This window comes from Poromitra crassiceps, assembly GCF_964638095.1.
Source record: "Poromitra crassiceps genome assembly, chromosome: 1".
In the NCBI taxonomy this organism is placed as follows: Eukaryota; Metazoa; Chordata; class Actinopteri; order Beryciformes; family Melamphaidae; genus Poromitra; species Poromitra crassiceps.
The window spans coordinates 87,021,779-87,035,372 of NC_139623.1; positions in this window are offsets into that span (position 1 = coordinate 87,021,779).

The window sequence follows — 13,594 nt, forward strand, 5'->3', positions numbered from 1 at the left end:
TTCAGACCATTGGATTCAGCCCAGAAACCGGAGTACGTTATAAACGTTATAAATATAGTCACGTTATAAACAACTAATCAACGCTGGGGGTCCGTATGGAAACAGTGTTACTCGAAATAGTTAAAAGTTAAATCAATTTGGTCATTCAGTGGCGTTTTACTGCAATGTAAAGTAAGTAGCGTTAGCCGCTAGCATTAGCCAAAGTAGCTGACTACCCATAATGCATTACGGTGATAAGAGAGACAGGGCAAATTCGGAAACTCCCCCGGCAGTCGCTAGGGGCAGCCGCCCCCTCTCCAAGTACTTCTATGTAGAATTACTCTATTCAACCAATCAACTATGAGCAGGAAGCGGGAGATTCAAGCCTCACTTTCTGCTATCAAATCCCAATCAGCTCGCTTTATCCAGATCGTATTAACTATCAATGGTTGCCATTGCTCCTCCATATAGATATGTTTCAAATGGAGGCTTTGCCAATGGATTGAAATGTTAAATTTCATTATTTTACAGAATACCTAAATTCTGTAAATATTTTAGGAGAATTGCACATATATTACTGTCTTCATTGATGAGTGTCATTGTGTCAAACTTTTATACAATGTTGGGTATTTACCATTAAATACACTTTTATTGTAATAAAACGTGATCTATTAAAGGCGAGCTGAAGTGACATCTCAGCGTCTGTGATGATTTATCCGAGTGAAAATAAGCATTTATTTGACTGGAACAGGTTCGTGAGGCGGGACAGTGTGTGGATGATTTGATTGGCCAACCCCATACGCAGTTGTCAGGTTCTCCTCTAGATTGTGGAACCATAGGCGCACATGTTTGTTTAGAATCTGATCTTTGTGGAATGCTCTTTTTTTCTGTGATTTATTTTCTTGTATGCCTTATTTATTGTATTGTGCTGTTTTTATTGAGAGAGCTTTTAAGAGAGTTGCCTGCCGGCTTGGAGCATCGACGACAGGCCACGGTAAAGAGCCGCGCTAAATACAATATTCCTGGAATGGGAGTTTAACGAACCAGTTACATGTCCTTTGCATTCTACATTAAATGAAGACATTACTGTTAGTTTTATACTTATTGGCCAAGTATATTAACATTTATGAGGTAGAAATTCTGCCCAGGTTACAGGCACTAGGCGGCCATCTTGCCTGCTCAGAATTTTTCTCCTCAAAATGAAAATTGATTGACAGCTGCCATGTTGTGATATGATTGGATGAAATGTGTTAGAAATGTGATAGTTCTTCGTTATGTCACCATACTGTAGATTACAGTTATGAATGAAATCCTGAAAAATGAACTTTTGATGTGAAAAAGTGTGAAAAACTAAAGAAATTTGATTTTTGTGATTTTTTTTTGGCCTACATTATTAAATAGGTGCACTGAATACCCTGGGATGTGATCTAAAAAAAATTAAATGGTCATTTTTGGGTTGATGGAGGGGTTTAAAGATGTGATTGGGCCAGCTCAATGTCTGTCAATTAAGACGAAAACCAATGGGCCTATCCACCTGTTTTATGGGCCGGTCAGGCAAAAAAATGCAACTACGGTATATAAATAAATGCCTGACTGGCCCACAAGGCATGTCGGCCCACCGGGAAAATGCCCGGGACGCCAGATGACCAGTCCAGCCCTGAAAGTCTATCCTGCGCTTTTATCCTCATGTGTCGCCCATACTATATAGGCTACAATAGCATGGTCAGGCTATTAAAAGTCTGTAATAGTCTGACCATGCTATTGTATATCATTTTCATCATCACCTTTATTAACAGACACAGGTCCAGTAGAAAACATACAGGACACATACCCCAATACATTACATTAAAAAGTTTTACCAATGTGCCCAAATGCTAGACTGGTACTTAATAGCACTGAGACCAGGTTGAGACAGCAGCATAATAATCAAGTTCTGAGACACATTATTAAGATGACATATAAACTTGCACATCAGATTTATCAGCAGGGCATGAAAGGTGTAGACTCCTGCATTACAAAACATTTCACTAGCACTGCAACACCTTGGCTTTCTGAGCAGAATCCTCATGCAGTCATTGTAAGCAACCTGAAGCTTTTGAATGTTAGCCTGCTTAAACTTGACCCACTGGGGGGCAGTATAAATTATTTGCTGGTATTTGCACTGAATTCTGGGAAAAATCCATCTACCCCTTGGTAGCAAGTAAGGTCCGGGAAAATCTTCGTTTTGAGGGCTATTCAGCCCTAGCCCTTGGCCCTCGATCCACAGGAGAATTGGGATACCCCTTCCCCTCACATGAAAAACAAAACTAAGAGGAAGGGCTAAGGGGAAGGGCTAAGGGGTAGAATTGGGATTGGGACGGAGAGTACAATAGGCTCTAAACAGGCTAATCTTGACCTCATCAGAGCAAAAATATAACTTTATCCTCAGCATATTAGCTTGTGTATACAAGACACGCCACTGACATGTCATCATCATCGCTCATTTGATCAGTAAAAATGTGACCCAAGTACTTTGTTCTACAACACACTTCCAGAACCTGTCCTGACAAATAAAAAGAAGGGAAGGAGAGATCCGGGCGGGGGCCGGGTCGGGGGGCATCGGTGCTCTTCATCACTGGTCGAGGGCTGCCGGTTGGTTTAGAACAGCTTAGGTAGGCGATAGATTAGCTACAGCCTAAGGCTGACCTGTTAGTGTTCAGGCTAAAATCAGACTAGAGCAGGGTAGGATAGGCCAGATTAGGCTGTAGATTAGCTAGATACTATGTCCCAGTTAGCTCTGGTTAATGCTTAGAGTAGTCAGTTGTCTGATCTTCTCCCCCCCCCCTCTCTTTCCCCCTTTCCCCGCTTCTTCCCTTCTTCCCCCTTCTTGTTCTCCTCTCTTTCCATGCTCTTTCCTCCCCCACATCCCACCGCCCCCCCCTCCCTTCTCCTGCTCTCTCCTCATTCTCCCCCCCCTCTGCTCCTTCTCCTCTTCTCCCCTATTTTCCTGAATCCCTGCCAATTCCTGCTCTCCCTTCTCTCACATTCCCCCTGCTCTCCTTCCCCTGCACCCTCCCACCTCTCCTTCTCTGCCTCTCTGTCCTCCCCCCTCTCTCACATTCCCCCTGCTCTCCTTCCCCTGCACCCTCCCACCTCTCCTTCTCTGTCCTCTCCTCCTCCACATTTCCCATTTTCCCCCCACCCTCGCCCTAATCCGGGCCCGTATCCTACTCCCTCCCTCCACCCTAGACCCTACCTCTACCCTCTGTCCTCCCCCCTCTCTCTCATTCCCCCTGCTCTTCTTCCCCTGCTCTCCTTCCCCTGCACCTCTACTCTCTGTCCTCCCCCCTCTCTCACATTCCCCCTGCTCTCCTTCCCCTGCACCCTCCCACCTCTCCTTCTCTGTTCTCTCCTCCTCCACATTTCCCATTTTCTCCCCACCCTCGCCCTAATCCGGGCCCGTATCCTACTCCCTCCCTCCACCCTAGACCCTACTCTACCCTAGACTCTACTCTACCTCCCCTGTACCCTTCCACCTCTCCTTCTCTGTTCTCTCCTCCTCTCTGTCCTCTCCCCTCTCTCACATTCCCACTGCTCTCCTTCCCCTGCGCCCTCCCACCTCTCCTTCTCTGTTCTCTCCTCCTCTCTGCCCTCTCCTCCCTCTCACATTCCCCCTGCTCTCCCTCCCCTGCACCCTCTCCTTCTCTGTTCTCTCCTCCTCCACATTTCCCATTTCTCCCCACCCTCGCCCTAATCCAGGCCCGTATCCTACTCCCTCCCCTCCCCCAACCCTAGACCCTACCCCTACCCTGGCTCTCCCTCCCCTGCACCCTCATCTCTCCTCCCCTGTTCTCTCCTCCTCCACATTTCCTATTTTCTCCCCACCTCCCCCCTCTCCTCCCTCCCTCCCTCCACCCTAGACCCTACCTCTACTCTACCTCCCCTGTACCCTTCCACCTCTCCTTCTCTGTTCTCTCCTCCTCTCTGTCCTCTCCCCTCTCTCACATTCCCACTGCTCTCCTTCCCCTGCGCCCTCCCACCTCTCCACATTTCCTATTTTCTCCCCACCTCCCCCCTCTCCTCCCTCCTCCCTCTCCCTCCCTCCTCCACTCTCCTGCTTTCTTCAAATGTTCAAATGTTATCTTTATTCTGTATATTCTTGTTACTGTGTGTTAGCTAGAATCAGCTAGACATACTTTCTGTGAAGCCCTCTGAGACATGCTTGTGAATTAGGGCTATATAAATAAACTTGACTTGACTTATCATCTCTTATTCTGCAAACCATAATGACACTCTTTTTAGCATTATATTTCACATCAAAATCTACTCCATACGCAGAACAAATATTCAGCAGCTGTTGAAAACCAGCACTGCTTGGAGACAGGATGGTCGGATCGTCAGCGTACATAAAATGATTTATCCAGGTGTTACCCAGCACACATCCAGTTCTACAGCTACTGAGCTGTACAGAGAGGTCATTCATGTAAAAGTTAAAGAGGACAGGGGAAAGAAGCCCCCCCTGCCGGACGCCGTTCCCCACCCCAAAAGGAGCAGAGGCCGAATTACCCCATCTGATCTGCATGGTCTGGTTGGCATACCAGAATGCTATGATTCTAATAATGCTCCTAGGCACACTCTCTCTCATCTTTAAGAACAGCGGTAGGCCCGTTCGGTAATATATCCCTGCTTATCCACCTTATTTCTGAATGCCCCGCTGTACAAATAATTGTGGGTACAAGTTCCGGTTTAACGTGACTTATTGTTGCAGCTTGTCATTTCCTAAAACGGTATTCTACTTGATTTGAAAAGATGGCCGCTAACACTCCCTTGTACCCTGGCTGAATTGAACATAACTTGGCCAATAAGTAATGTCTTTATTTGATGTAGAATGCAGAGGACATGTAACTGTTTGGTTAAACTCGCGTTCCAGGAATATTGTATTTACTGCGCTGCTCTAAAATAACGTTAGTGGCGCGTGGCTCAGAGAGCCTGTTCGTCCTAGAAGCCACTCCCTTTGCACCAGAACACAAGCGATTTGGGGGTGGAACACGCCAGGATTGGCCAACGCCAGTGCCCAGAATTGTCGAATCAAATCATCGACAGAGACGCTATGGCCCGCCTCCCAGTATTTTCAGTGTGCAGAGATAGATAGAACGTTCGAAATATAGCCAGCCACGTTATAAACAACTAACCAACGCTGATGGCAACGCGGAAGCAACCGGTCCTCGCCTGCCGCCTCGGACCGGTTCACGCTTCTCGCGCCGTCCCTTAAAAAGTGATAATGGACACCTCATCGTGCATTAAACCTTACTTATTGGGGAGGTTTATAGCCTATGGTCATTAGCCTTTGGTGCTCTGGCTGCAGCTGCAGCATTTTTGCCGGGCAGGGAGGCGGTGTCTCTACCCAGACTACTCCATCCGAATAGTCACTCCTAACTCCTTTTCCTACCTTTTCCTTGACCTCGCCGGAAGTAAATGACGCAGTGTCCCCCCCCCCCCATAGGCTACATCAAGCTCCTCCTACTTGCTAAAAAAAATGATGGAGCGGCGTATTGAGCCCAGAAGCTTAACACGTTAACTGCCAGCGACGTATGCATACGTCAAGCAGAATCCAACCGTTAACTGCCAGCGACGTATGGATACGTCAAAAAAATCGTTTTTTTTTTTTTGACGGTGGATCCTTGATCTGGCCCTTTTGCATCTTCTATTATACTGTTAGAGCCGCCGGGCGTGTGCAATCCATTCCGCCGACCCACTGAGTGGCGACGGTGCTCAGACTATTGAGTGTTGTTTGGCCAGAAACGCACGCATTCCAGCTGAGCTCAACCGAGGACCCAGAAGCGAACGAGCCTCATTCTCATACTGTAGGCGAAAACCTTTCACACGGGCGCACGGCGGTGGGGGCTTCCACAGGTGGACTGGGTGGAAAGCACACTTTGAAGCGCGCAGCATAAGCCTAGAGTCACACAAGGCTTCGTCAAAGCTCTCAACCGAAAATCCAAGAACGGATTAAGCCACATCCACGCTCGCCGACGAGGGACCGCCAGAGAGAGGCTGCTGCTCACTGCTCAGACAGGCAGGAGAGACTGGCTTGTGACTGACAAACACGGAGACACGCCCACGGAGGGAGGAGTTGTAAGGAGAGGGGGTGCGGGTGCTGCTATGGAGGAAATTACTGTTCAGAACTATATTGTTTATGTCTGATGTCTCACTGATGCCAAAAATAAATGGTTAAAGTGACTGTTTGATATTGAATTTCACAAAACTGCGATTATCTCAGCTTTTTGTCTCAGACGCTGAAACCATGCTGTACTCAACGGCTAATATCTACATAACTACTAACTCTACAAACTAACTCTTTTAGACAGAGAAAGCACACATTCTATTAGTACTTTTGTGAACTTTGTGTTGACAAACTCCAAGCAGAAAATTATCCTTGGCTCTTGTAAAATGAGCCAGAATCCTCAAAAAAACCCTCTGGCAAAAGCTACCTACAGTAAAAAAAAAAAGGCTGGCAGTGAATGTGTTAATAATGTAGCCTACGTGGGGCAAAAAAAAGAGACTGCATATTTTACTTCCGGTGATCGAGGTCAAGGAAAAGGTAGGAAAAGGAGTTAGGAGTGACTACCGGTATTCGGATTCAGCCTGCGTCTGAGGTAGCCTGGTAGGTCTGAGCATCAGAAACCGGATAATCCTCTGGAGTTGTCCGCTATTTTCATGTCCTAAACTAACTAGCCTACTATAGCCCAGTTACTATTTCAGTAGCCTAACTGTAAATTTAGATAGGCTACTGCAAAAAAGTAGTTAGTTACAGTATAGTTAGTAGCCTCCCCAATACTGCTGTTTACACTGGCGCAAACGGCACAGAGCTCCGTGCATATTTACGCAGACTTCAGTGGAAGATTAAAGCAACCCTCTGCTGCAAACACATGCTTCTGTGCACCCTGTTTGTCCCAGTCGGTTACTATCACAGCTGCTTAGCTACCAAACAAACCTTGCATTCGGCTACTGACCAAAAAAATGCAATACAAAACGAAACAACTAAATCAACTTACTTGTATTCAAGATCCGACAGCACAATTTGGGACATGCTTACTCATAGGCTACATCCGTCTTCTGGCTCACAGGCCGCAGTTCTGCCTCCTAAAAAAACAAAGCAAAACAATGGTTTGTCATGTTTGGTTCGCAAATGTCTCTTCAATTTCACTGGTTTCGATCTTTCGTGTGCAAGCTAGCACTTCAGAAATCACAACACATTGTTGGTATCCCACTTCATTTTTGACTAGGCAGCACAGTGCTACTGTAGGCACATGAATCTGTGCTACTTCAGCCACTAGGCCGACCAGGAAATTTGTCGGAATTTGTAGGCTAGCTACTTTTGAGGTGGCTCACCTTCACACATCTCTTCTTGGTCCCCGTCTTGAGCTGGCAGACTTTTTTGAGAAGCCACCATTCCATATTCACTGATCATTGCAGTATAGCTTGGCCAAAAGCACGTGCACTGTGCCACGGTCTGCCACTCAAGTTCATTCTGAGTCTCTTCTAGCTGCCAAGCTGCGTTCACACCGACCTACTGTATTAAAGTTTTTCGCTGGCATCGAGTTTACATACAAAAATTCAAGATTCAAGATAGCTTTATTGTCTGTCACACAGTGACAGAAATTCTCCTTTTGACAGGCTCCATAAAGTGCAGCTCAAGAATACATTTCCACATTAAAAACACACATACATTAATTCAAGCTCAAACAGCCTTCTTCGGCTGTCATTTCGACTTTCAACTGCTCCACAGCACCGGATGTATTGGTTGGGAGCTCATTGGTTCCAAGCATCGACATATATATGTAACCCACCTAGCGCGAGTGATCGCCTAGTTTGCAGGTAGATCTAATTTCTAGGTTCTAAGAGGAGTGGTATATCATGAAGTGGTTACATTTCCATAAAATTACTAATTCCTTCCCAAAATTCAATAACTCACACCAACAACTGTATAGCTTTTTGATTTAACTTTAGTATTATTGTTTCCTTTTTTTCTTTTTGTCTTTTTCGTACTTTTGTCTTATTTCCTTTCAGTTAGAACAATAACATTCCATATTACCCTTCGTACACAATAATACACAACCAATTTTTCTTTTCTTAACAGGAATTATTGAAAGTAGTATCTCTGGGCATGAATCAAAAATGCACCGGCATTTCAATACTAATTACAACCTAAAAATAAATTAAAGTGCTAGTGTTCACCAGTTTATAATATTTTTCACTGAATCCCAAATATGGCTTACTAATTTGTTCACTATACAACTAAAGGTTTAGCTAGGCAATTTGGTTCAGACCCAGAGTAGGCTTATTGAAATACAATGTTGTTGAGCTCAACCAAACAAAAGGAATGAAAGGAATGAAAATAATAAAATGAGATCTCAAAAATAAGAGTCTTAGTTCGTCTGTCTGAGTGCACTCAAGTTCCTACCACCATTGTTCGCAAGGAAAACTGTCCATCCTGGCTCCCCGTAGGATTCAGATGAAGAACGTGAGGAATGGTTGATTCCGTAGTGAAGGCGAAGACTGAAGATGATGATGGCGACGGTGAAGATGGCAATGGAGTCCAGGAGGCAGTGGGATGATGGTGACTTGGGCAGCACAGTTCAGTCTGTAGTCTAGTCTCATCAAAAAACCAGCCTGCACAAAAGGTGCAGAATAATCACTCAGTTGTCTATATGAACATTTCACTTGTGGTTCTACTCAGGACATCAAATACATTACATTCTTACAAATATCTCAATAACTATAGTTTATTTCAACATTCACTTGACACATTTTAGCTTAAACCCCAACTTGTATCTGTCCTACTTAATGGACTAACTTACTGAAACATACAGTCACAACAAAAAGAAAGAAAAACATAGGCCAAAACATTGTGCATGGAGTTAAATTAACAACCACTATCTTACATTGCTCTCTAAATGATAGCTTCATCAGGTTAGTAGCTCATCCCGACTGGTTTTAACATCAACATATATCAAGCAGCAATCATGGAGGTTAGCAACCTGCAGAGCGCTAATGCTGTTTTTAGCCTATTAGCTTAGCAGCTAACTCACCGGAATGTCCGATTAATGGCCGTTCTGGACGGCCGACAGCTCCGTGGCTGTTGTGTAACTTCGATTTCAGCTTCAAAGGATCTCTCCTATTTATCTTTTCTCTAGTTTTCTAGTTTAATCAAGTGATAGAGTGTTCAACTCTAGGCACAATAGCTAATGGCTGGAGGAGCTAGCTACTATTGTGCGTGCGTGTCTCATGTCTGTCTGAATTGGAAAAGGAAGAATGCTGGGAAAAACTCATGCCCACTTCCTTCTCTAAATTACGCCACCAGAGGGCGCAAATGGACAATAACTGAGAGGCGTAGTTATTCTAATCACAGTCACACCTGTCTGATTGACTTTATTTCTTTCTTTAAAAGACTGCTCAGAGTACACTGGTTACACATAGATAATGGTTCTGAGGGTGTACTGCACTGTTTACAATGTTGATGCTTAAGACAGGCCTAAAAGACTGCATGGAAACAAGACAGTTGGTCTAATTAGAAAGAGTCAAGGTTAATAGGCTAATTATTGCACAGAGCGTAAGCTAATAGCCAGTAGTCGAAAGGAAGATACTGTAGCGATTCAGAGTTGCATGTAATGTGGTGAGCAATAGAAGTGTCTCGATTGCAGCTAGGAACTGATGTGTGGGAGTGTGACTGGGGGGGAACACTATGCTTGGGGGAGACTTCCGGTCAGACAGAGCATGCGTGAGTCAGGCCCAATTCCAATCCGCCCCCTTACTGACTCAAGCCCTTAGAGGCGCGTTCACGTGAAGGGAGTGAGGGCTTAGGGATGTCCCACGGTGAAATCGCAAAGTGAATGAGGGCTCGGAGTGAGCCCTTTCTGCCCCCTTACCGTAAGGGAGCAGCTATGGCCACTTACGGAAAGGGAATTGCCCACAATGCATAGCGTTGTGACGTATAAAACGGGGAAGGCTGCAAATATCTGCCAAAAAAATAAAAGAACACACGCGCAAAACGAACGCGGTGTTTGCGAGTGCGCTGGAATGCCTTAATTGACAATGAAACATTACATTAATAGGGATTTCAGATTAGACAAAAATATTATATCAGAGGAATGTAAGTAGTTGACACAATCCTAGAATAATCATCGATCATTTATTACAATTGCAATCCACAACTTTTTTGATGAATGAGAAATAGTTTTACCGAATCTGTATAGTACAGTATTGACATTGTGTATAATGTTGGGTGACATGTCATTATTATGCTTATTTTAATTATAATTACACATGTTGCAGATTGCAGATTTTGCAGTAGGCTACATTTATTTTTAAATTACCTGTTACCTGTTGTCCACCCTGTAGAGCCATAGCCTGGATGAGAACAGACTCATCAGGGAATCTATCCCTCAAAGCGTCTTGACAATAAACAATATACAGTATAGCGAGCCCCAAACCTGCCAGAGTCAACATCAGTGCAAAGGGCTCTGCTGTCCCAATCCTCCTATTTATCCAATGTGGATCCCTTCCACACTTGATGACTCAACCACTTTCAGATGGCGGCCATTAGAGGGACTGAGGGTTCAGGGCTTGAGTCTTTAGGGGGCGGATTGGAATTGGGCCTCAGTCTCCAGATACCGCCAAAGGGAGAAGCAGCTAGCTAGCTATGTGCGTGACAACCGCCAAGAGTTGTAAGATAACTAACTGTGAATAAAGAACCCTGTACCAACAAGAAGCCTCATGATTCCATAAATACCAGGAATGCTACATTGGCGTCAGAAGTTAAGCGGTGAATATTGCCTCCGTATCGGCAAGATGGTGAACAAGTTCCTGAGGAAAGAGCGGAGAAGAATCAAACGAGAGGCGGGAAGAGAAAGAGCCGGGGCAGACAGCCAGGCGTCCGAAGAGGAGCAGGACCGGGCAGACATAGCCGCTCCTGCAGAGATCCAAGCGGAGCAGACAGTAGGAGGCCGGGTGCTGGTGGGGGTGAAGCCCGAGCTAGACAGCGCTGCTGCCGTAGCCACGGAAGCTATCCCACGGCCCAGCGAAGCTAGCCCGCGGGTCAGTGAAGCGGGACAGGCAGTGGGAAGCCAGGGGCTGGTGAGAGTGAAGACCGAGCCAGACGACATTGTCGCCGTAGCCATGGAGGCTATTCCGCAGCCCAGCGAGGCTAGCCTGCGGGCCAGTGACGGGGAAGTGGCGCGGATCGAGACGGCGCGGGACGGCGCCCGCCGAGGCAAAAAGGAAGTGACTCCGCCGAAATACAACGGTAAAGGCGAGTGGGAGCCATATTGCACAATGTTTAACGTGGCAGCGGACATGAATGGCTGGTCGAGGGAGGAGAGAGCCAGCCATCTGGTGATGTCCCTCGAAGGCGAAGCTATAACGTGCGTGGCGGCAATGGCCGATACAGAAGACTTAGATGTGGTGATGGCGGCCCTGCGGAGGCGTTTCGGCCAATGCAAAGAGGAAGGCATCGTGGTTGCGGAACTGTGTAACAGGCGTAGACGACCGGGGGAGTCGCTGCGGGCACTGGCAACAGACATTGAGATCCTCAGCCGGCGCGTATACAGCCGGCTGCCGCCAGAGTCGCTGGATGAGTTGGCCAGAAATTACTTTATCCAGGCAATCGTGCGGCGAAGTCTAAGCGATCAAGTAATGCTGAAACGGCCAAAGACACTGGAGGTGGCGCTGGAGTTGGCGCTTGAAAGAGAGACAGTGGAGGGTTGGGCCGTGAGCAGCGGCACGAAGGGAGCCGCCCCCGTGGTGAGAGTGGTGGCGGAGAGCCCGTTACAAGAAGAGCCAGCGTGGAAGATGGCGTTGGCGGAGCAAGGCAACATGGTGAGAGAACTGTCCGAGTCGGTGCAGCAGCTAAAAGAACAACTGCTCCGAAGCGCGACCCTGCAGCCCACCCCCGCTCGGCAGCCCACCCCGCGGAACAATAACTGGACCAGAGGGGCGGGGAGCATGATCTGTTGGGGCTGTGGGCGCCCCAGACATCGGGAAGCAGAGTGCCGCCGGAGAACGTGGAACCAGGGAAACGGCACGGGGCCCGTCTAGATGGGGCGAGATGGGTCTCCGATGTCATATTCCCCGCAGCCACGCCGTCGCGGGAGGGAGCGCACCGACATCAACGGGGAGGTGGGGCTCCGCCTCCCCCCGAAGTAGACGACATCGCCGGAGCTGTCAGCATGCAGAACGGGCCGCGCACGATGAACGGCTGCCATGTTCCAGTCTACCTGCAGGGGAGGTACTGTGTCGCCCTGGTGGACACGGGGTGTACGGCAACGCTGGTGAACGCCAACATGATGCCCGAGGGAACGCTTCTGGAGCAGCCAGCGACACAGCTGCTGAGGACAGTATCCGGTGAGTTGATGCCGATGAGGGGAAGGGGGTCCGTGATGATAACTGTGGGGGGACAGACAGTGAACTTTCCAGTATGGGTAGTAGAGATGGCGGGGCCCTGTATCTTGGGGGAGGACTACTTGACGCTAAACCAATGCACAGTAGACCTAGGGAAGAGCACACTTACGTTCGCAGGGGGGCCAGTAGTCCAGATGGGTCAGGGTCACCCTCCCACCGCTCCAGGGGAGCAACCAAACGTAAATAGCATCACAGTACACCGCGTCACTGTTGAGCACGAGCCCCACCCAGCGAACCAAGCCCCTCACCCAAACCAAGCCCCTCCCCCAACCCAGACCCCTGCCCCGCACCAAACCCCTCCCCAAAACCATGCCCCTGGCCCACCTCCGAACACTTTCCCTCAGCCACCGCTACAGGCGGAGGGGGAGACTGAGAGGTTAGAGATGCTGAGAAGATTGCATCAACGCCAGAGTGAGGGTTTAGAACCCCAACAGAGCGAAGAACTGTGGCGAGTACTAGAGGAATATAAAGACATTTTCGCGATGTCCGATGATGAGCTAGGCTGTACCCACCTGGTGCAACATCAAATAGACACTGAGGGGGCGCGGCCCATCAGGTCGCATCCCCGTCGAGTTCCAGCAGCGCGGAGGGAGATAGCGAACGAAGCTGTAGAGAACATGCTGCGTGCGGGGATCATTGAGCCGTCCGAGAGCCCATGGGCGTCGGGGGTAGTGTTGGTAAAGAAGAAAAATAGCTCAAAGATGAGATTCTGCGTAGACTACAGGGGGCTGAACAGAGTGACTAAGAAAGACGCGTACCCGCTGCCCATCATCGAGGAGCTGTTAGATGCGGTGGGGGAGTCATCCTGGTTCTCATCCCTAGACCTCCGCAGCGGGTACTGGCAGGTGCCCCTCTGCGACGATGCCAAGCCAAAGACCGCCTTCCGCACCGAGAGGGGGCTGTGGCAGTTTCGAGTACTCAGTTTCGGTCTGTGCAACGCACCAGCAACGTTCGAGAGATTAATGGAGAAGCTGCTGGGAGACATTCCCCAAACCGAATGCGTCGTGTACTTAGATGACATCTTGACACACGTGGGCTCGTTTCAGGCAGCAGTGGGGGCGTTACGGAAGGTCATGCAGAAGATAGCAGAGGCGGGTCTGAAGTTACACCCAGATAAGTGCCACTTCCTGAAGAGGAGGGTAGAGTTCTTAGGGCATGGCATCGGCGCGGGGGGCAT